Genomic DNA, 21,558 nt, shown 5'->3' with positions numbered 1-21,558 from the left:
GCGCCGAAGCTCCAGTGGCACTGAGTCCTCTCCTCCTCCAGCGGCGTACACAGACCAGCGCTGTGACACAGGGGAGAGACTAGCTGCGGCGCCGGTCTGTCCTCTCCTCCTCCAGAGGTGTACCCAGGGCCGGCGCTGTGACACTGGGGAGAGGCGAGCTGCGGGCTGTCAGAGTGCCCCCCCTCCCCCTCCCTTATCAGTGCGGGAGAAGAGAGAGCGGCCGGTGTCTCTCACATGCTTTAGTCCACGCCTATTCTGTCTCCATTGGCCACAGCGGAGGGCCAATCAGAAGATCCACATGCAGCACTATGGACAGGGCTCCACCCCTCTGCACTCGGCTCCTCCCCCAGGAGCCTGTAGTGAGCCTAATGTCTGAGGCTGTCCCATGATGTGTCCTCATTCTGGAGCCTGACAAAAGTAAGTGTCCCCAGACAGGGGAGATACTGTAATGTAAAGAAAGACTGTAGTGTGTGAGCAGACTGGGGGGTATTTAGGGGGGTGTGATCAGAGTGGGGTGGGATATCTAGGTGGGGGGGTATCTAGGTGGTGTGTTTAGAGTGTGGTGGGTATCTGGAGGGGGGGGTGGTCAGAGTGAGGGGGTATCTAAGGGGGTGTGATCAGCGTGGGGGTGGGTATATGAGGGGAGTTTTCAGAGTATGGGGGTATCTGGGGGCTGTGATCAGAGTGGGGGGGGGGTATTTGGGGGGTGTGATCAGAGTGGGGGCTGGTATATGAGGGGTGTTTTCAGAGTAGGGGGTATCTGAGCATGTGATCAGAGTGGGGATATCTGGAGGTGTGCGATAAGGATGAAGGAGTATCTGGGGGGGGGGGGGGCGTGATCAGAGTAGGGGGTATGATCAGAGTGGGGGGTAGCTGGGGGGCGTGTTCAGAGTGAGGGTATCTGGGCGTGTGATCAGGGTGGGGGTATCTGGATGTGTTTGTGATCCGGATGGTGGGGTATCTGGGGGGTGTGATCAGAGTGGGGGGTATCTGAGCGTGTGGTCAGGGTGGGGGGTAGGCTGCATTTGGTGGGCACTGTTAAGGCTCCATTTGGTGGGCTGTGGTAATCTGCATTTGGTGGGCTGTGGTAATCTGCATTTGGTGGGCTCTGGTAGGCTGCATTTGGTGGGCACTGGTAGGCTGCATTTGGTGGGCACTGATAAGGCTGCATTTGGTGGGCACTGGTAGGCTGCATTTGGTGGGCACTGGTAAGCTGCATTTTGTGGGGACTGGTAAGCTGCATTTGGTGGGCACTGGTAGGCTGCATTTGGTGGGCACTGATAAGGCTGCATTTGGTGGGCACTGGAAGGCTGCATTTGGTGGACACTGATGAGGCTGCATTTGGTGGGCACTGGTAGGCTGCATTTGGTGTGCACTGATAAGGCTGCATTTGGTGGGCACTGGTAAGCTGCATTTGGTGGGCACTGATAAGGCTGCATTTGGTGGGCACTGGTAGGCTGCATTTGGTGGGCTCTGGTAAGCCGCATTTGGTGGGCACTGATAAGGCTGCATTTGGTGGGCACTGGTAAGCTGCATTTGGTGGGCACTGGTAAGCTGCATTTGGTGGGCACTGGTAAGCTGCATTTGGTGGGCACTGATGAGGCTGCATTTGGTGGGCACTGGTAGGCTGCATTTGGTGTGCACTGATAAGGCTGCATTTGGTGGGCACTGGTAAGCTGCATTTGGTGGGCACTGGTAGGCTGCATTTGGTGGGCACTGATAAGGCTGCATTTGGTGGGCACTGATAAGCCTGCATTTGGTGGGCACTGATAAGCCTGCATTTGGTGGGCACTGATAAGGCTGCATTTGGTGGGCACTGATAAGGCTGCATTTGGTGGGCTTTGGTAGGCTGCATTTAGTGGGCACTGGTAGACTGCATTTGGTGGGCACTGATGAGGCTGCATCATAGCATTAATCTCTTGTATCATATCCGCAGTCTCTGACCATCTCTTGTATCAAGTCTGCAGTCTCTGACCATCTCCTGTCTGAGGGCTCTGTCTAACAGACTCTCTAACAGATGCCCTCTCTGTGTCCATTAGATAGACCCCCCTCCAGTTCCCATTAGAGTACTCTGCTTCTCTTCCTGTAATTTGTTTATTGTTAAGAGATCGTAGGAGGGTCCCGGGGTAAGGAAGACTTCTTAGGGGAGCATCTCTGTGTTTGAGTCGTTGCCATAGAAACATGTGTAAAGGGGAGGAGCTAGTAAGATGACCACGCCCATATGGGGGCGCCAGAAAAATTTCTGCACCCAGGCGCCTGTGACCCTAGGATCGGCCCTGGCAAAGGCAAGATAGACACAGAAAGAGCGCCAACCCTCCTGCGATTCCTAGAGAGAGAAAGAGACGCATGGTGGGAGGCCAAAGTCCAGAGCTAGAGTGCCTGCACCGCGACCCACGGAGAGACCACGTACTGCAGCCAGCTAGTTTCCCGCCACTAGGCCCAAAGCCTGCAGCACAAAGCATCGCAAGTCAGCCCAGAGCATCGCAAGTCAGAGCAGAGCATCGCAAGTCAGCGCAGAGCATCGCAAGTCAGTGCAAAGCATCGCAAGTCTGCATAGAGCATCAGATCAAGAAAAGACAAGTCTCCTTTAAGACTGATATTTGTTCCAGCAACCTACAGATCGCAGTATCCTGCTCTTCAGAATAAGGTCAGAACTTTCCTTTATTACTTATTATTGCAATAGGCTTGACAAGAAAGAGACATTTTCGTGTTCAGGAATAAAAGTAAAAAAAAACAAGGGGCAGTTGTAGTACACGGACTCTAAAGTATTTAAAGTGAATGTCATTTTTTACTGCCTGCACCTATTGCTATTGCACTTAAAGTGAAAGTCTTCTTAATATTCTTATTGAGTGTTATAGCATTTAGAGTAAAAATGTCTAAGTCTAGTATTGCTATGCCACTGTTAGAGGATACAAGGATAGATAAGTTAGAAAGTGAAGAGCAAGGGAACCTATCTGAGGTAAAAGAGTCAGATGCAGCATTAGTCTTGCCCCAAACTGATATATCCCAACCAGACGAACTAAGACGTTCAGAACGTATCAGAAAACTGACCGCAAAGATGCTGGAAAATTTGGAGCAAGAAGCAGCATTAAAAGGAAAAAAGTTCACCAGAATGTATGATAAGTGGAAATTATACATTAAAGATGTTCGTAGAAGGCTAAAGCAAGAAAGTATAAAAGGAAACTTGAGTGATATTGTAGAGACGATAGAAGAATCTGAATCAGAGCTCATGGCAGCATATGTCAATCTGCGGTCATCCACGACACCTTCCCAGGATATTGTAAGGAACATGGACACGTGTACTGCAGTCACTAAAGATTTAGTAAAGCTCATGAGAGAACTATCATCTGAAGCTAACTATGATGAAGTTAAGGCAAGAAAGAGAATGAACGAGCTCTTTATGAGAGACTATGCTAGGTCCTTAGGGGGAACCACAATCTCAAGTGGGACTTCCTTCACTAGCAGAAGTGCCAGTAACATATCAGAGTCCTCAAGTACCTTAATAGCCAAAAGAAAGGAACTGGTCGAACAACTTGCTGTCAAGAAAGCAGAAATTGAGATGGAATCTGCCATTGAGGCGCAGCGCCTACGAAAAGCTGAAATGGAAGCTAAAATGGAAAGTCTGGAAAGGCTGAAAGAAGTCAAGATTATTGAAGCCAGACTGAGAGTACACGAAGAGGACATGAATAGTAATCATAAGTCCAAATCTGTACTAAGTGAAGATGCAGACTCCTACTTCCTTTCATACGCCCAGGAGAATGAAAGGAAATCACCTGTATGTAGTGAAGAAAAAAGTCAGTGCCCTTCTATCCCTGCTCAGAAAGACAAAGAGAGAGACTTACCTAATTCAGAACTAGGTGAGAAAATAAAACTAGATGATCCTATTCCTAGATGTCACTGCAATGATCAGGAAAATGTTGCAACTATTGTCCCAGCAAGACGACAGAGAACAGTCCCAGCAAGACTGCCGTTCCAGAACCTGCTGTATTTTCAGGAGACATACTGAAGTTCATAGAGTGGAAGGCGAGTTTTGAAATTATCATTGAGCACTATTGCTCCAGGCCAGTTGACAATTTATTCTACCTTCAGAAATATGTTGGTGGAGAAGCAAAGAAAGCTCTTGAAGGTAACTTCTATAGAACAGACGAAGAAGCCTACAAGCAAGCTTGGGAAAAGTTAAATGCAAGATATGGTCATCCTTTCTTAGTACAAAGAGCCTTTAGGGAGAAATTGAATAACTGGCCTAAGATAGGTCCTAAAGAACATTTCAAACTCCAAGAGTATGGTGACTTCCTGCAAGCATGCAGCAATGCCATCCCACATGTACGAGGACTAGAAGTACTGAACGACTATCTGGAAAACCACAGGATGCTAGCTAAACTACCTGAAAGAGTGGCTTCTAGGTGGAATCGCTATGTGACTGAACAGTTAGATCTAAATAAGGACTTCCCAAGTTTTGAAAAGTTCTCTGAGTTTGTCAATAAGGAAGCACGAATAGCATGTAACCCAGTAACAGCATCTTATGCCTTAAAATTCTTAGAAGAAAGGCCTGCGAGAGATATAAGATGTTCAAGAGCAGCTAGCTTTGCAACCAACACAGCAGCTAAAGGTCTAGATACCTACGAGAGCAAGTTCAAAGTCACTACTGGGATCAGTAGAGAGACAGAACTGACAAATCCTCAGACTACCTTTAAGTGTATGTTCTGTGGAGAAAACCACTCCATACACAAGTGCCAACAATTGAAAGAGAAGTCCTCAAATGAAAAGAAAAAATTTGTACTTGATAATCAACTGTGTTTTGGATGCCTAAGAAAAGGACATATTACTAAGGAGTGTAAGAAAAGGGCCACATGTAGTGTTTGCAAAGGACGCCATCCTACACCACTACATGAAGAACGTCCAAAGAAGGATGAATCCTCAATACCTAAAGATGCTGAGGAAGAAAAGAAAGTATCAGTATTCTCTTGCAGAGTAAGGGAAGGAGAAAGCAACGGCACATCAATGGTCGTACCAGTGTGCATTTCAAATCCTAAAAGGAGGAATAAGAAGGTATATGCCTATGCACTATTGGATGCCCAAAGCGATGTTACCTTCATTGATCAAGAAATCTGCAAGAAATTACAAGTGGCTACAGAACCAGTGAAGCTCAAACTCACCACAATGACGGGGAGAGATACATTAGTGAACAGTCAAAGAGTCAAAGGATTGATAGTTAGAGGACTTCATTCAAACCTCACATTAAATCTACCTCCAGCCTATACGAAAGACGATATACCTCTAGATCGAGATCGCATACCTACCTGTGAAACAGACAATAAATGGGAACACCTATCTGTCATATCACATGAAATGTCCCCGCTGAAGGAGTTTGGTGTTGGACTGTTGATAGGCTACGATTGTCCCGAAGCTTTGGTACCACGAGAGGTAATCACAGGAGGAAAGGGTGAACCCTACGCTGTTTGAACTGATCTAGGATGGGGTGTTGTTGGAGGAAAACAGCAGATTGCAAACTCAAGACAGGTGACAGGATTGTGTCATCGAATATCCGTCCAAGAGTTACCAACTGTAAGTTCAGCAAAAGTAATCAAGATCCTTGAGTCTGACTTTGCAGACATAAGTTCTGAAGAAAAGAGTGTATCTCAAGAAGACATAAAGTTCGTACACACTCTAGAAGAAAGTATTTAGCAGAATCAACAAGGTTATCTTGAAATGCCCTTACCCTTTAGAGAACGACCTTGTCTGCCAAATAACAGAAATCTTGCCCTAGCAAGATTGAAATGCCTGAAGAAAAAGATGAGAAGAGATCCCAAATTCAAGCAAGATTATTTTAAATTCATGGAAGGCATCCTTGAAGAAGGACATGCAGAGAAGGTGAATAACCAACCTAAAGAAGGAGAAGTGTGGTACATCCCACATCAAGGTGTTTACCACCCAAAGAAACCAGATAAGATTAGAGTAGTATTTGATTGCTCAGCAAAGTATGATGGTGTTGCATTGAATGATCATCTACTAAAAGGACCAGACCTTACAAACACTCTGCCTGGAGTACTCTGTAGATTCAGAAAGTATCCCGTAGCGGTCATGTGTGACATTGAAAAGATGTTCCACCAGTTTCATGTGAAGAATGAAGATAGAGACTTCCTGAGGTTTCTATGGTGGGAGGATGGAGATACAGATACAGAGCCAGCAGAATACAGAATGAATGTACACTTGTTTGGAGCAGCATCGTCTCCAGGTTGCGCCAATTATGGTATGAAGTACATGGCCAACAAAAATGAAGAGGATTGCCCATCAGCAGCAAATTTTCTTAAGAAAAACTTCTATGTAGATGATGGTCTTATAAGTCTAGAGTCCACAGAATCTGCAATCAGACTAGTAAGAAGAGCGTTGTTACAAATAGGAGACTCAAAACTTGACAAAAAGGGAAAACGTCTCACTACTCCACTCAAGTTGGAACGTCCTATACAGCAGTTAGTTGTTCTACTTGAAAGTGATAAAAGACACTTGGAAGTTGAGAACCTGATAGAAAATTCCCCAAATTCGTGTTCAAATCCTACTATAGAGAACATAGAATTATAGGTAATTTTGGTGGGAGTGTAGCTGGCCAGCTAGAACCTGTCCTAGGTTGCTATGACCTACATGCATATACAGCTAGACCTGTTAATAACCTCAATACAGTGCATATGTTTATATGTGAGAGACAAAAGCAGAGTTATTTACTGTGATTTCATGTTTGGATGTCACATAACAGTTGTATGTTGTGTTCACAGAAGCAAAAGAAAATTTGCCTGTAAGATTCATTTATATGCCTGTAAGGTAAGCTCAGACACAGCAGAGTTGAAACCAGAAAGCACAGAGTTAAACTTTATTACCCATAAGGAGTTTGTGGCCAATCACAGCCAATCTCACACTCAGCAACAGTCTTGGCCAATCACAGCCAGCCTTACACCCATTTTTTTTCTCTGAAGCCTCATGCTTCAGCCAGCCCTCTCATTCCACTACAGAGCAAGAGAACTGAATAGACACACAGATCCACAGAGCAGTTTTATGGAAGCAAGTGGCCAAAAATAGGTAATTAACAGTTATACATGTTCCTATTGTTAGTAATGTGATTAATCTGTATACTGAACTAGTTATGTGTTCACTTGTAGTTCCACCAAACTCGAACACACAAACAAACAAACTATCAAACTTCAAAAATTATATTGAATTCAAACTATGGAACAAACCCAAACAACTCTAACAACTCAAAACCAAACCCAAGCAAACAAACTCAAACAGCAATAGAGAGAGAAATATATCCACCATTTGTTATACTGTATTCAGCACATGTTGTACATGGGCTGTCTGCTGCAAAAGTGTCACTGTTATCTATGAAGAAAAGTTGAAGTTAATAAAGAAGATATCTTAAGCGTTTGGTGTGCTCTTTAAACCTACTGCTTTCCATAGAACGGTATTAGAGGAATTTATAGAGTAACAGACAGTCTGGTTAGACTGAAGTCAGAGAGAGCCAATTCTTCTAATGCCACAGCGCATAAGGCACTTTGTAGTGCTGCGCCTGCCATAAAGAGAGCAGAGGTGTAGCTTACGGTGCTGTGTGTGTGTCTATGGACACACACAGCCCAGCTTGGAACACACCTGCACAGGTGCCCCCTACCACCTGTTGAGGTGGCACCCGGAGGAAAGGAAGATCGGACAGAGCCAGCAAGAGGAGGTAAAGGACGGCAGGTGAGAAATACTTACCTTTCCTGAGCAATATAGTTGCACTGGGCAGGTAAGTATACCCTCTTTTTTATTTTAGGGAAAAAAAATTATACTTTATTATCACTTTAATGTACTTTATTTTTCCTTCAATATTGTGGCCCTGAAATCTTTTTTTCCCTCCAGAAACTGGGGAGGTTTTGTGTATGGAACATAAATACCTCCTGCTGCCTACAGAGATTTTTGGATAGTGAATGCTCAGTGTGAATAATCCAGTCACATGATGAGATCTTACTTAATATGACATCATGATATTATAATAATATTGCTTGCATTTTTGCCCTGCACTGTGTAGGCGGAGGTTCAGGTGGGCCCATGTAAGTCTCTGTAAGCACAGCAATAAAGCCTCCCTATACTTGAAGCAGTCATTAGGAAAGCCGTTTTCCATTAGCAACCAGCCAAAATTCTAAGCTTCATCGAGAGTCATGTACGTTGTTTTTATCCATTATGGTGAGTTGGTGGCCCGATCATTGTGAATGGGCTGAGGTAACTGTAATGGTATCGTGCATTGGCACCCTAGTTTGTCAGGCCGCCATTTCGTTCAAACGCTGTCGCAAGCATCCATCTTGTGTTTCGAGCTTAGTTGACAGTGTTAAAAACCAAATGGGTCATTTCTTACCAGCCTCATCCCCCAGCCTTTTGGCAGTGTTAATCACCCCCTGGGTCACTGAATACCAGGTTCCTGCGCAGCTGACAATTTTCACACCTTTAATATAAACAAGCAGACTGACCGCCCAGCCATTCCGTCTCCTCGTGCTCTAGAGTTAATTGGTAATCAAAACACAGCCATATGGCTCCTAAGTCTAGGACACAGTAACCACAAACTTCATAATTTCCTACACAAGCAAGATATGTCTCTAGAAAATATATATTTGAATGCCAGATAAAATACCGATCAAATTAAGATCAAACTTGATCACTGTCGTTGCTAAGGGAGACAAGCTAGCAATCAGATGCCATACAGGTCAGAGGTTATTCCGAGATAACCCATGTTTAGTGTCTATGAATAGGAGATTCAAAACCGTACAATCCAAAGTCAGTTTCAAGCATGTAACCGTTACATATTTCCAGATATGAGTTATTTTAATAATCTGTCTAAAAGGGATGTGTCTTAGCATGTGTGAGCCTCCAGGGAAACCGCCCATGGACCCAGAGCCTATTGACCAAGTCCTTCTGGTGACACCCCCCGGAGGGTCAGAGAAAAAGACAGGAACTGATAGAGAGTTCAGTCTTCATTCTACCATCCAAGCAATAACATCACTTTAAGAGAAGGACCTATCACATGTTCAGCTTCTGAAACTAAGGTAATACCAGGACCGTTTTAATGCAAGTATTTTCACTCTTTATATTCATATTTCTAAATTGCTGTATTGTGTCTCTATTTCTTTGTAACCCATTTTTCTGTAAATATTTTTATTCGCACCAATTTTAACCTTTCTTATAATTAAACCTTATTTTGAAAAGTGTTAACTTTGTCTCTAAGCTCTTAAACGCAAACTGACCCAAAAGAACCTGCCTCCTGAAAGCGCGCTACTGTTTAGGCTAACATATCTGAAACATTCTTGTCTGAGGTGACAGTGTGTGTTACAGACGGTTATTCTAAAGTCATAATTGATATTTGTAAGATCACGAGCGTCCTCTAGGCTCATTATAACGTAGAGGTGGTGGCAGAGAAAGGGTTAATTGTTTAATTAGCCCGGTGACAATCGCTCTCAGTCTGCTGGCATCTAGATTGTGGTCCCGCAAGACGCTGTACACAAATAAAATTGATGTCATTTTTTTCCCACAAATAGAGCTTTTTTTGGTGGTATTTGATCAACTCTGCGATTTTTATTTTTTGCGCTATAAACAAAAAAAAGAGCGACAATTCTGAAAAAAAAACAATATTTTTTTACTTTCTGCTATAAAACACATCCAATAAAAAAAAAAAAATATCAAAAATCTAATTTCTTCATCAGTTTAGGCCAATTTGTATTCTGCTACATATTTTTGGTAAAAAAAAATTCCAATAAGTGTATATTGATTGGTTTGCGCAAAAGTTATCGCGTCTCCAAACTATGGGATAGATTTATGGAATTTTTATTGTTTTTACTAGTAAGGGCGGTGATCAGCGATGTGTAGTGGGACTGCAACATTGCGGCGGACAAATCTGACACTAAAGTGGGGTACACACTAGTAGAAAATCTGCCGAAAATTCCCACCTGATGTGAAATCGTCCGATTTTCCCCTAGTGTGTACACAACTTTCAGCAGCCGATGTCGACATTTTCAACGAAAGAAAACGGAGGGACAAACACCAAAATTTTTTTCTTCCGTCCCCAGACGACCGATTTTCGTTTAATGTGTATGCAGTACGTCCGTGAAAAATCGGATACGAAAAACCGCGCATGATCTGAAGTTGCTGACAACCCGGAAGTCTAGAAACAAATGTGCCAAAAAAAAGAAAAATCAGACGAGAAATTTCGTGAACATTTATGCACGACTAAAAACGGTAATGAACGCTAAGAAGACAGAGAAAAATCGGAGGATATTTCGTCCGATTTTCGTCAAGTGTGTACGGCCCTTAAGGGGGAGATTTACTAAAACTGGAGCACACAGAATCGGGTGCAGCTTTGCTTACTAACCAATCAGCTTTTAACTTCCGGTTGTTCAATTAGGCTTATGACAATAAAACCTGGAAGCTGATTAGCTACCGTGCACAGCTGCACCAGATTATGTGTGCACCAATTTTAGTAAATCTCCCCCTAAGTTACACTTTTTGGGAACCAGTGACACCAATACAGTGATCAGTGCTAAAACAAATGCACTGTCACTGTACTAATGACACTGGCAGGGAAGGGGTTAACATTAGGGGCGATCAAAGGGTTAAATGTATTTACTGGGAGTGCTTACTAACTGTGTGGGGGATGCTTTGAATGTGGAAAGACAGAGATCCGTGTTCCTGCTTGGCAGAAACACAGGATCTCCATCTTCCTCCCTTTACAGAGCAGCGATCTGCCTTGTTTTCATAGGCAGACGGCCGTTCTGTGTTTCTCGGGAACAATCACCAGGGATGGGCTGACATCAGGTATCGGGGATCTGTGCTTGATTAGCTGAAGTTGAGACATTGAGGGTCTAATAGAATCTCGATGTCTCTAGAAAGAGGACCTGTCACCTGCCCCTGCTATCACATAGGGGGCATGTTAGCCCCTTTTGATAGCATTGTTGTTTAACCACTTTCCGACCAGCCACAGTAGTTTTACTGCAGGCAGGGGAGGACTGGGCCAGAGGGCAGGGGGGCAATTGCCTGGCCCCTGGGCCACTCTGATGCCCCGTAAAAAGGCACCGCTTCTGCCACAGACATGCCTAAAGGATTCTTGGCGAAGAGAAGTAAAAAGTCCCCACCGCTGACCTACTGAGTGCGGGATGAGGACAAGGACAAAGCGCAGGCCTCCCCCCCCAGCATGGAAGGGGTAAACTGTGTCTGAGCAGAGGCCAGTTCCATGCCCCACTAGAGACTTTTCTGCCCTGGCCAGCACCAAGAAAGCTGTCCCAGCTACCCCCCCCCCCCCCCCAACCTCCCCCTGGTAGCCAGGTCATGAACCTGGATTCAGCTGGTAAGTAGAGAGTATCTGGAGCAGGGCTTCAGCTTGGAATGGAGGTCAGGAGATGGATTGAAAGAGTGGGAGGGGGGGTGAGGGAAAGTGGGAGGGGGCTGAGTCGCTGCATCATGGGCCTCTGGTTTGTACTTGCCCCCTGGGCCGAACGTTGCCAGTCTGCCCCTGCCCGTACGTCGCTTTGCGGGACCGCTAGCTGGGGCGCTGCCAGAGGCGCGTGCACACACCGTTTGGCCGCAGGGGGAGCCAATCAGCGGGTCCAGCAGCCACAATTGTCGCTGGGCAACCGCGGGCGCTCTCATGGTAAACACGGCAGACCACTGCTCTGTCAGTAATGAACACAGGGATCCGGTTTTCCTCTCATTTAGAAACACAGGTCTCTGTGTTCATCCAGCAAGCCCATCCCCCACACAGTTAGAAAGCATCCCCTAGGGACAAATACCCCTGGTGTTAACCCCTTCCCTGCCAGTGTCATTATTACAGTAACAGTGCATATTTTTAGCACTGATTACTGTAGTAATGTCACTGGTCCCCCCAAAAGTATCAGTTAGGGGTCTGATCTGTCTGCCGCAATGTCGCAGTCCCACTCCCATTACTAGCAAAAAATAAAATGAGAAAAATGACAAAAATCTTTCCCTTAGTTTGTAGACGCGATAACGTTTGCGCAAACCAATCAATATACACATATTGGGATTTTTTTTACCAAAAATATGTAGCAGAATACAAATTGGCCTAAAATGATGAAAAAAATGTGATTTTTAATTTTTTATTTAGTGGAAATGTTTTATAGCAGTAAGTAAAACTATTGTTTTTTTTTCAGAATTGTCGCTCTTTTTTTGAAAGAAAGAAAGAATGTAAAAGACCCCCTGTACAAACAATGCAAATGCGCAGAGTAGAGCACACACATACTGTGTATATATATATATATATATATATATATATATATATATATATAAAATAAATTGATTCATGCATGTGGGGTATCAATGTGAATGCCAAAGTGGGAGCGATAATTTTAGGGCCATAGAACAAGCCTAACTCTAAACTGGTAACCTGTAAAGACTTTTAAATTAGAATTCTATACTAACTAATCTTAACCCCTTGGTGCCCGCCCCTCCCTTTTAAGGGGTTTTAGATGCCGGGAGGTGGGGTTTATTATCATGTGACTGCCGTGATTGGCTTTCTATTAGCCACTGTTAACTGTGCTGGCAGCGTGATGGGCATTGATAAGGAGGCACTGATGAGGCGGCACTGATGGGCATTGATAAGGAGGCACTGATGAGGCGGCACTGATGGACACTGATGAGGCGGCATGACTGATGTTAACCCCTTCCCTGCCAGTATCATTAGTACAGTGGCAATGCATATTTTTTTAGCACTGATCACTGTAATAATGTCACTGGTCCCCAAAAAGTGTTAAAAGTGTTAGTTCGGTTTCCGATTTGTCCGCCGCAATTGTTGCAGTCCCTCTATAAGTTGCAGATCGCAGTCATAACTAGTAAAAAAAAAAAATACATAAAAATTCCAAAAATATATCCCTTAGGTTATAGACGCTGTATGGTACCTTTTGCGCACAACCAATCAATATACGCTTATTAGAAATATTTTGTTACCAAAAACGTTGCAGAATACATATTGGTCTAAATTGATGAAGAATTATTTTCCTTTTTTTGTTGGATATGTTTTATAGCAGAAAGTAAAAAAAATGTTTTTTTTTTTTGCTAAATTATCGGTTGTTTATAGCGTAAATAGTAAAAAAAAAAGCAGAGGTGATCAAATACCACCAAAAGAAAGCTCTATTTGTGGGGAAAAGAGGACATACATTTTAAATGTATACAGCGTTGCACGACCGTGCATTTATCAGTTAAAATAACGCAGTACCGTATCGCAAAAAAATGGCCTGGCCATGAAAGGGGGGGGGGGGGTAAACCTTTCAGAGCTGAAGTGGTTATAAAAGTTTCTAGCAAAAAATACACATTTTAACGCGTGCAAAGGATTTAAATAAAAAATAAAAAAATGCAGCAGAAGAAAAGTGATTAATGTGTGCCAGAACATGTGTTAACGTGCATTAGCGGAACACAAGTGTGAATGGGCCCGCAGATCGTTTTATAAGGTCCAATACAATGCTGCAACACAACATAAAGTATATTCTTTTCCTGCTTGTTCACAAGGACAGGTCAGGAAAAAACTGCAACAATAGTTACACAATCCTCAATCAGAATAAATTATTATGGCATGATTCAAGGTCACATGAGAAGGCTTACAAAAACCCCGATCCTCCACATTCCTCTTCTCATAGGACACAACATAAACCTACTGGAAATCACACGTATTCATCAAACTAATAAGAATGAACTTAAAGTAGATCTATAGGCAAAACTTTTTTGGATGGAGTAAGGGGGGGTTATAACCCCTGTAAGGTTTATTTTTGCCACCTGTGTCCCACTGTAGAGATTTCCATTCACTTCCTGTCCCATAGCCAAACAGGAAGTGAGAAAAAATCACTCTCAGGGCTCTTTCACACAGGCGGACCGTTCAGACCCGCCTGTCAGTTTTTTTGGCGGATCTGAACGGTCCCCCCATGCATCTCTATGGGGCATCGGATGTCAGTGGAGACATGTCTGCTGACATCCGATCCGATCCGTCAAATCTGGACGGATAGAAACCCTATTTTCCATCCCTCCAGCAGATCGGATGGGATCGGCTGAGAACGGACCGACGGTCTGTTCCCATCCGATTCCCCCATAGAGATGTATGGGGAACTGACAGCTGTGTCTCCGCACACAGTGCGAACAGGTGTCATCCTCATGCTCAGTGGGGGATCGGCGGATCTATCCCCCGCTGAAATAAACTGAGTCTGCTGACAGGGCGGCATGTGTGAAAGGGGCCTTAACCACTTGCCGACCGCCGCAAGTACATATACTGCGGCGGTCAGCCCCTCACAGGCAAAGTGACGTATGGGTACGTCACTAGCCTGTGAGGCTCTGGGGAGCGAGCGTGCACCGCCGGAGGCGCGCTCCCGCGCGGTCACGGCCCCCCCCGCGCTTGTGACTGGCGGATCCGATGTCCACCGGTCACTCGGCGATCGTCGGTGGAGAGGGAGAAAGGCAGGCGGCTAATGTAAACAAGCCGCCTGTCATTCTCCCCTGTGTAGAAACAGTGATCATACGGTTCTACTATGTAGGACCGTTGATCATTGTTCCTACAGCTCAAGCCACAGCCAATCACAGTTAGAAGCACGCCCCTAGGGACACACACAGCCCCTCCCTCTCAAGAAAAGTTAACCCCTTCACTACCAGTGTCATTTTACAGTAACAGTGCATATGTATAGCACTGATTACTGTAGAAATGTCACTGGTAACCCCAAAAGTGTAAAAAATGTGAGTCAAGGGTCTGATCTGTCCGCCGCAATGTCGCAGTCCCGCAAAAAAAATTGCAGATTGCCGCCATTACTTGGCGGCAACAAAAATGGCAAAAATCTTTCCCTTTGTTAGTAAACGCAATAACTTTTGCGCAAACCAATCAAAATACGCTTTTTGTGATTTTTTTTACCAAACATATGTAGCATAAAACAAATTGGCCGAAAATGTTAAAAAAATTTGATTTTTACATTTTTTTTGGGGAATTTCATATAAAAAAATGTGAAAAATATTGTTATTTTTGCAAAATTGTCGCTCTTTTTTTGTTTATAGCGCATGATCAAAAAATCGCACAGGTGATCAAATACCACCAAAAGAAAGCTCTGTTTGTGGGAAAAAAGGGACGTCAAATTTGTTTAGGTACAGCTTCGCACGACCGCGCAATTGTCCGGGTCAGGAAGGGGGTAAAATCTTCCGGGGCTTAAGTGGTTAAGGGAATCTCTGGTTGACACCAGAACTATTGGCCCCATTGGAAGATTTCCCCTCTAAAACTGTTCTGGGGACAACCTAAATTTGGGTTTTATTTTACTTTTACTTTTGGTGATAAAGGAAAACAGGACAGGTAGAAAGGGTGAATCTCCCTAATGGGAAACAAACAGCAATAAAAACCTGACAGGTGTTCTAACCCTCTCCACTCTATACAAAACTAAAAAAAGAAAAGTTTTGCCTTTAGTTATACTTTAGCCACTTGCCCACCCAGCACAGTACATACACTGTATTGTCAAAAGTATTGGGATGCCTGCCTTTGCCGACTGCCCGCCGCATATATACTGCCGCAGGCTGGCTCTGCTGTGCCGTACCGTACCTTATTGATCCGTACCGTAACAATCTGTGGGAGCGCTCCTGGGGGGCAAGCGCACGCCACCACTGGCGCGTTCCCGCACCCACTAGACAACGGGGATGCCGATCCACAGGACCAGCAGCACCAATTGCTGCTGGCCACTCGCGATCGCTCCCCGCTGAGAGAGAAGTAAACACAGCCGACCGTTGTTCTCTCTGAAATGATCACAGAGCGCCTCTGATCCTTCTATATATAGGATCACAGATCTCTCTAATCATTTTACAAGCCCATCCCCCCAAAGTTAGAAAACACCCTCTAGGCTCACAAGTAACCCCTTGATCACTCCTAGGTTAACCCCTTCCCTGCCAGTGTCATTATTACAGTAACAGTGCATATTTTAAGCACTGATTATTACTGTAGTAATGTCACTGGCCCCCCAAAAAGTGTAAAAAATGTCAGTTAAGGGTCCAATCTGTCCGCCGCAATGTCGCAGTCCCGCTAAAAATCGCAGATCAGCGAAAATCTGGCCACAAATTTGCCTAAAAGGATGAAAAAATGTGTTTTTTAATTTTTTTCGAGTGTTATATAGCAGTATGTGAAAAATATTGTTTTTCTTTTTTTTTTTTTTTTTTTTTTTTTTAGAATTGTCGCTATTTTTTTATTTATAGCGCAAAAAATAAAAATCGCACAGGTGATCAAATACCACCAAAAGAAAGCTCTATTTGTGGGGAAAAAAGGCATCAATTTTATTTCAGTACAGAGTCGCACGACCGTGCAATTGTCCGTTAAAGTACTGCAGTGCCGAATCGCAAAAAATGGCCTGGTCATTAAGGGGGCAAATCCTTCCGGTCCAGAACTGGTTAATGACATCCCAGTCTTGGTCCGTAGGGTTCAGTATTGAGTTGGCCCACCCTTTGTAGCTATAACAGCTTCAACTCTTCTGGGAAGGCTGTCCACAAGGTTTAGGAGTGTGTCTATGGGAATGTTTGATCATTCTTCCAGAAGTGCATTTGTGAGGTCAGACACTGATATGGACAAGAGGGCTCGGAGCCCCCCCATGGTGGCTAAAACACCAGGACCTGGCGCAAGTGCGACCTTTGTGACTTGGTAGCTCCACCACTGTTGTCAGTCATTTTTTAATTTTTGTTACTTTATTTTATATTAACCACCTGCGGGCCGCCCACTGTACATATACTGCGGCAGGGTGGCTGCTTTGTGGCAGATCACTTACCCAGTACATGATCTGTCTCTCCCAGTCAAGGGCACACGCATGCCACCAGGGACCCGCTCCCGCTGTGATCACACACAGCGGGAGCCCAGCGGTGGGTACTGCAGACCTAATGTCCGCCGCCACCCGCCGATTATTCAGTACACAGGCAGAACGGCGATCTGCCTATGAAAACAAGACAAATTGCCATTCTGTGAGGAGGAAAGGCATGGATCCTGTGTTCCTTTAAGCTGGACATACATTATACAACTTTCTTATTCAATTTCCTTTAGATTTACTTTCAACTACAGTGCATCCAGAAAGTATTCACAGCGCTTCACTCTTTCCACATTTTCTTATGTTACTGCCTTATTCCAAAATTGATTGCATTTATTATTTTCCGAAAAAGTCTACAAACAATACCCCATAATGACATTATGAAAGAAGTTTGTTTAAAATCTTTGCAAATTTATTTAAAAATAAAAAACAAAAACAAAATATCCCATGTACATAAGTATCACAGCCTTTGCGCAATACTTTGTTGAAGCACCTTTGGCACCAATTACAGCCTCAAGTTTTTGAGTATGATGCTACAAGCTTGGCACACCTTTTTTTGGGCAGTTTCTCCCATTCTTCTTTGCAGGACCTCTCAAGCTCCACCAGGTTGGATGGGGAGTGTCGGTGCACAGCTGTTTTCAGATCTCTGCAGAGATGTTTGATTGGGTTCAAGTTTGGGCTCTGGCTGTGTCACTCATAAACATTCACAGAGTTGTCCCGTAGTCACTTCTTTGTTATCTTGGCTGTGTGCTTAGGGTTGTTGTCCTGTTGGAAGATGAATCTTCGCCCCAGTCTGAGGTCCAGAGCGCTCTGAAGCAGTTTTTCATCAAGGATGTCTCTGTACATTGCTGCATTCATCTTTCCCTTGATCCTGACTAGTCTTCCAATTCCTGCCACTTAAAAAACATCCCTGAGCATGATGCTGCCACCACCATGCTTCACTGTAGGGATGGTATTGGCCAGGTGATGAGCGGTGCCTGGTTTCCTCCAGACATGACGCTTGCCATTCAGGCCAAAGAGTTCAATCTTTGTTTCATCAGACCAGAGAATTTTGTTTCTCATGGTCTGAGAGTCCTTCAGGTGCCTTTTGGCAAACTCAAGGTGGATGTTATGTGCCTTTTACTGAGGAAGTGGCTTCCGTCTGGCCACTCTACCATACAGGCCTGATTGGTGGAGTGCTGGAGAGATGGTTGTTCTTCTGGAAGGTTCTCCTCTCTCCACAGAGAAACACTGGAGCTCAGTCAGAGTGAACTTCCGTTTCTGGGTCACCTCCCTGACTAAGGCGCTTCTTCCTTGATCGCTCAGTTTGGCCAGGTGGTCTGCTCTAGGACGAGTCTCCATTTACGGATGATGAAGGCCACTGTGCTCATTGGGACCTTCAATGCAGCAGAAATTTTTCTGTACCCTTCCCCAGATCTGGGGAATTGGTCTACTTCGAGGTTTCTCTGACATCTACTCTGGCTAAGGTCGGGCTGTCTGCTGTTCACCCTCACAACAACCACGGAAGGGAACACCTGCGTGGGCTTTACTTTGCTTTGTGCTGTGCTGTTCTTATATTCTTTACATGTGAGTAGGATTTATCTATTTTAAATAAACTATCAGTTGCTTATGTAGCAGGTTTTCCATTTCTGTGGCCTGATGTGGGTCTGTCAATCGTTACCGGTTACCTCTCCAGCCCATGTGAGGTGTAGCCCTGGATGTGAGAACTGACACATGGACAACTCCGGCATCTTTGTTTGTTGTTTTTACTGTATTTGAAGGGGATGGGAGAAGGGAATGAGTGGGATACTCCTTTCGGCTCAACTAAGTACAACTTGGGACTTTTTCCTGACAAATGTCTGTTAACGCTGTCTTGAGGCCAGCTGACGCTAGCCAACGCTCACTGACGCTTGAAACACACTGTAACTTGGAAGAAGTGCTGAATCCTTGACTTTAAGTCCAGAAGACCCATGACTGTGAAGTATTGAACTACTGACACAGCTGCACTGCAAAGTCACTGACTACTCCCTCCTAGCCTTGCACTGGCTTGAGGTAGCTTGACTTGAATTCCTGTATGGCCGCAACTCTCAACTGGCACTCTGTACAATTCAGGGCCCAAACTGCAGGCGCCCTCTTTACACTTTTAGCTCTTCGGGGTCCACTGACTATGCACCCCCTCTGTAACTTCAGGGTCCTCAACCTAGGTACCCCCTTTACAACTAGCTGACACTGGATCCAAGAACCTTCTCCGGAGTGGCCTCCTCTAACACTTCATGCAGACCCCCAGGGGCAATCCTCAGTACTCACGACCTGTGTAGGCTTTCCTGGGACGGGACCCCTCTCACTCTCCGCTGGTTCTCAGCGCACCGGATCCCCTCAGCTCAACTCAGCACTCTCTGGAATCTCATGGAGCTCTGCGACCAAACTCCCTTCCCACAGACTGTAGGCCCACCGACTGCTGGCAGGGCCTCCAGCTGCATCATGAGCCTGAACATGCCCCTTCCTGCTCCGCTGAGGAACTTCGACTAGTTCCCTGTCACCTCCTGGGTGAAGCCGGTCTCCCACATAACAGTAAGCTTCCTGGGACAGCCCTCACCCTTCTCTGCCCAGAGCAGCAGATCACCACATTGCCCACATTGAACCCACGCCTGCACTTTCAGAGTAATGGTGGCACATTGGGGACGTACCACTCCAAGGAACTCTCATTCTCCTCCGGTGCAAAACGTGAGTCCGCCGTCAGGCACCCTCCGGATACCGGTATCCCAGACAGGGGGGGGGGGGGGAGCAGGCTGTTGGATCTGTTCCTGGCTTTGCTCCGCAGGGTTTTCGCCCATGGTGGCAGTAATAGCGGGAACACTCTTCGCTCCTCTGGTGAACGACATGCCTCCTTCTCCTACACGTGTCTCCCGCACGGCCGCACCTGAAGGAGAGGAGAGAACATCAGAGCCAAGAGGGAGGATCCAGCATGTGGGACAATGGGCACCCCCCAAGAGAGGCGGGGAGGTGTCCTGGGTGCCTACGCTAGCGCTCTACATTAGGCAAGCGCTCGGTGCCAGAGCTTGTTCCCTGGCACTGGGCTCTGGAAATTAGCACAGTGTCTAAACTGATTTTGCTGTGGGTGGGGGCGAAGGGCCCCCTACAGTGGTGAAACGCCAGGGCCCGGTCGCAAATGCGACCTCTGTGACCCTGGTAGTTTCGCCACTGGTTCCACTTGATCTGTGCCTTTCCTCCTCTATAGCTCAAGACTGAGATGGAAGGTATTCCAGTGGCTCTCATTGCACCCAGCTGGTCAGGGAGGATATAGTACTTGGAGGTACTCCGACTCCTGGCAGGCATAATCAACTCTTGCAGGTCATCCGGACCTTCTGTCCTGGGGACTGCCCCACCATCCTGCTTCAGGGTCACAGGGGTTAACAGCATGGCTGTGGAAGCTCAGGTCCTCAGAGGTTGCAATGTATGAGGTTGTAGCACAGCTGCATTTACTTGAAAGGGTTACGTTTGGTACAAGGGGTATAATTACTGCCATGGCGTTCGTACAACCCCCCCCCCCCTGGTCACTGCGTTGGGTTAACCACTTCAATACCGGACTTTCACCCCCTTCCTGCCCAGGACAATTTTCAGTTTTCTTAGGTTATGTTATTAACCACTTGCTGACCGCCCTATAAGATTTACAGCTACAGGGTGGCACCTCTGCGCCAGATCACGTATATATACGTAATTCGGCTCTTCTGGGTAGGGAGCGCAAACGTGAGCCGGTGGCGGCTCCTTCCTGCTTTGATCATACGGGTACCACAGACTCGATTAGTGAACACCGGAGTCCTGGCTCTGGTTGTGAAGTGAACACTGGAGTCCTGGCTCTGATTGTGTAGTGAACACCGGAATCCTGGCTCTGATTATGGAGTGAACACCGGAGTCCTGGCTCTGGTTGTGTAGTGAACACCGGAGTCCTGGCTCTGGTTGTGTAGTGAACACTGGAGTCCTGGCTCTGGTCGTGTAATGAACACCGGAGTCCTGGCTCTGGTTATGTAGTGAACACTGGAGTCCTGGCTCTGGTTGTGAAGTGAACACTGGAGTCCTGGCTCTGGTTGTGTAGTGAACACTGGAGTCCTGGCTCTGGTTATGTAGTGAACACTGGAGTCCTGGCTTTGGTTGTGAAGTGAACATCGGAGTCCTGGCTCTGGTTATGTAGTGAACACTGGAGTCCTGGCTTTGGTTGTGAAGTGAACATCGGAGTCCTGGCTCTGGTTGTGTAGTGAACACTGGAGTCCTGGCTTTGGTTGTGAAGTGAACATCGGAGTCCTGGCTCTGGTTGTGTAGTGAACACTGGAGTCCTGGCTCTGGTTGTGAAGTGAACACTGGAGTCCTGGCTCTGGTTATGTAGTGAACACCGGAGTCCTGGCTCTGGTCGTGTAGTGAACACTGGAGTCCTGGCTTTGGTTGTGAAGTGAACATCGGAGTCCTGGCTCTGGTTGTGTAGTGAACACCGGAGTCCTGGCTCTGGTCGTGTAGTGAACACTGGAGTCCTGGCTCTGATTATGGAGTGAACACCGGAGTCCTGGCTCTGGTCGTGTAGTGAACACCGGAGTCCTGGCTCTGGTTGTGTAGTGAACACCGGAGTCCGGGCTCTGGTCGTGTAGTGAACACTGGAGTCCTGGCTCTGGTTATGTAATGAACACCGGAGTCCTGGCTCTGGTTATGTAGTGAACACTGGAGTCCTGGCTCTGGTTATGGAAGTGAACACCGGAGTCCTGGCTCTGGT

Source organism: Pelophylax lessonae (assembly GCF_965119305.1).
Source record: "Pelophylax lessonae genome assembly, chromosome: 7".
In the NCBI taxonomy this organism is placed as follows: Eukaryota; Metazoa; Chordata; class Amphibia; order Anura; family Ranidae; genus Pelophylax; species Pelophylax lessonae.
The sequence above is the reverse complement of the archived record's forward strand: the minus strand, read 5'-3'. Positions refer to the sequence as shown.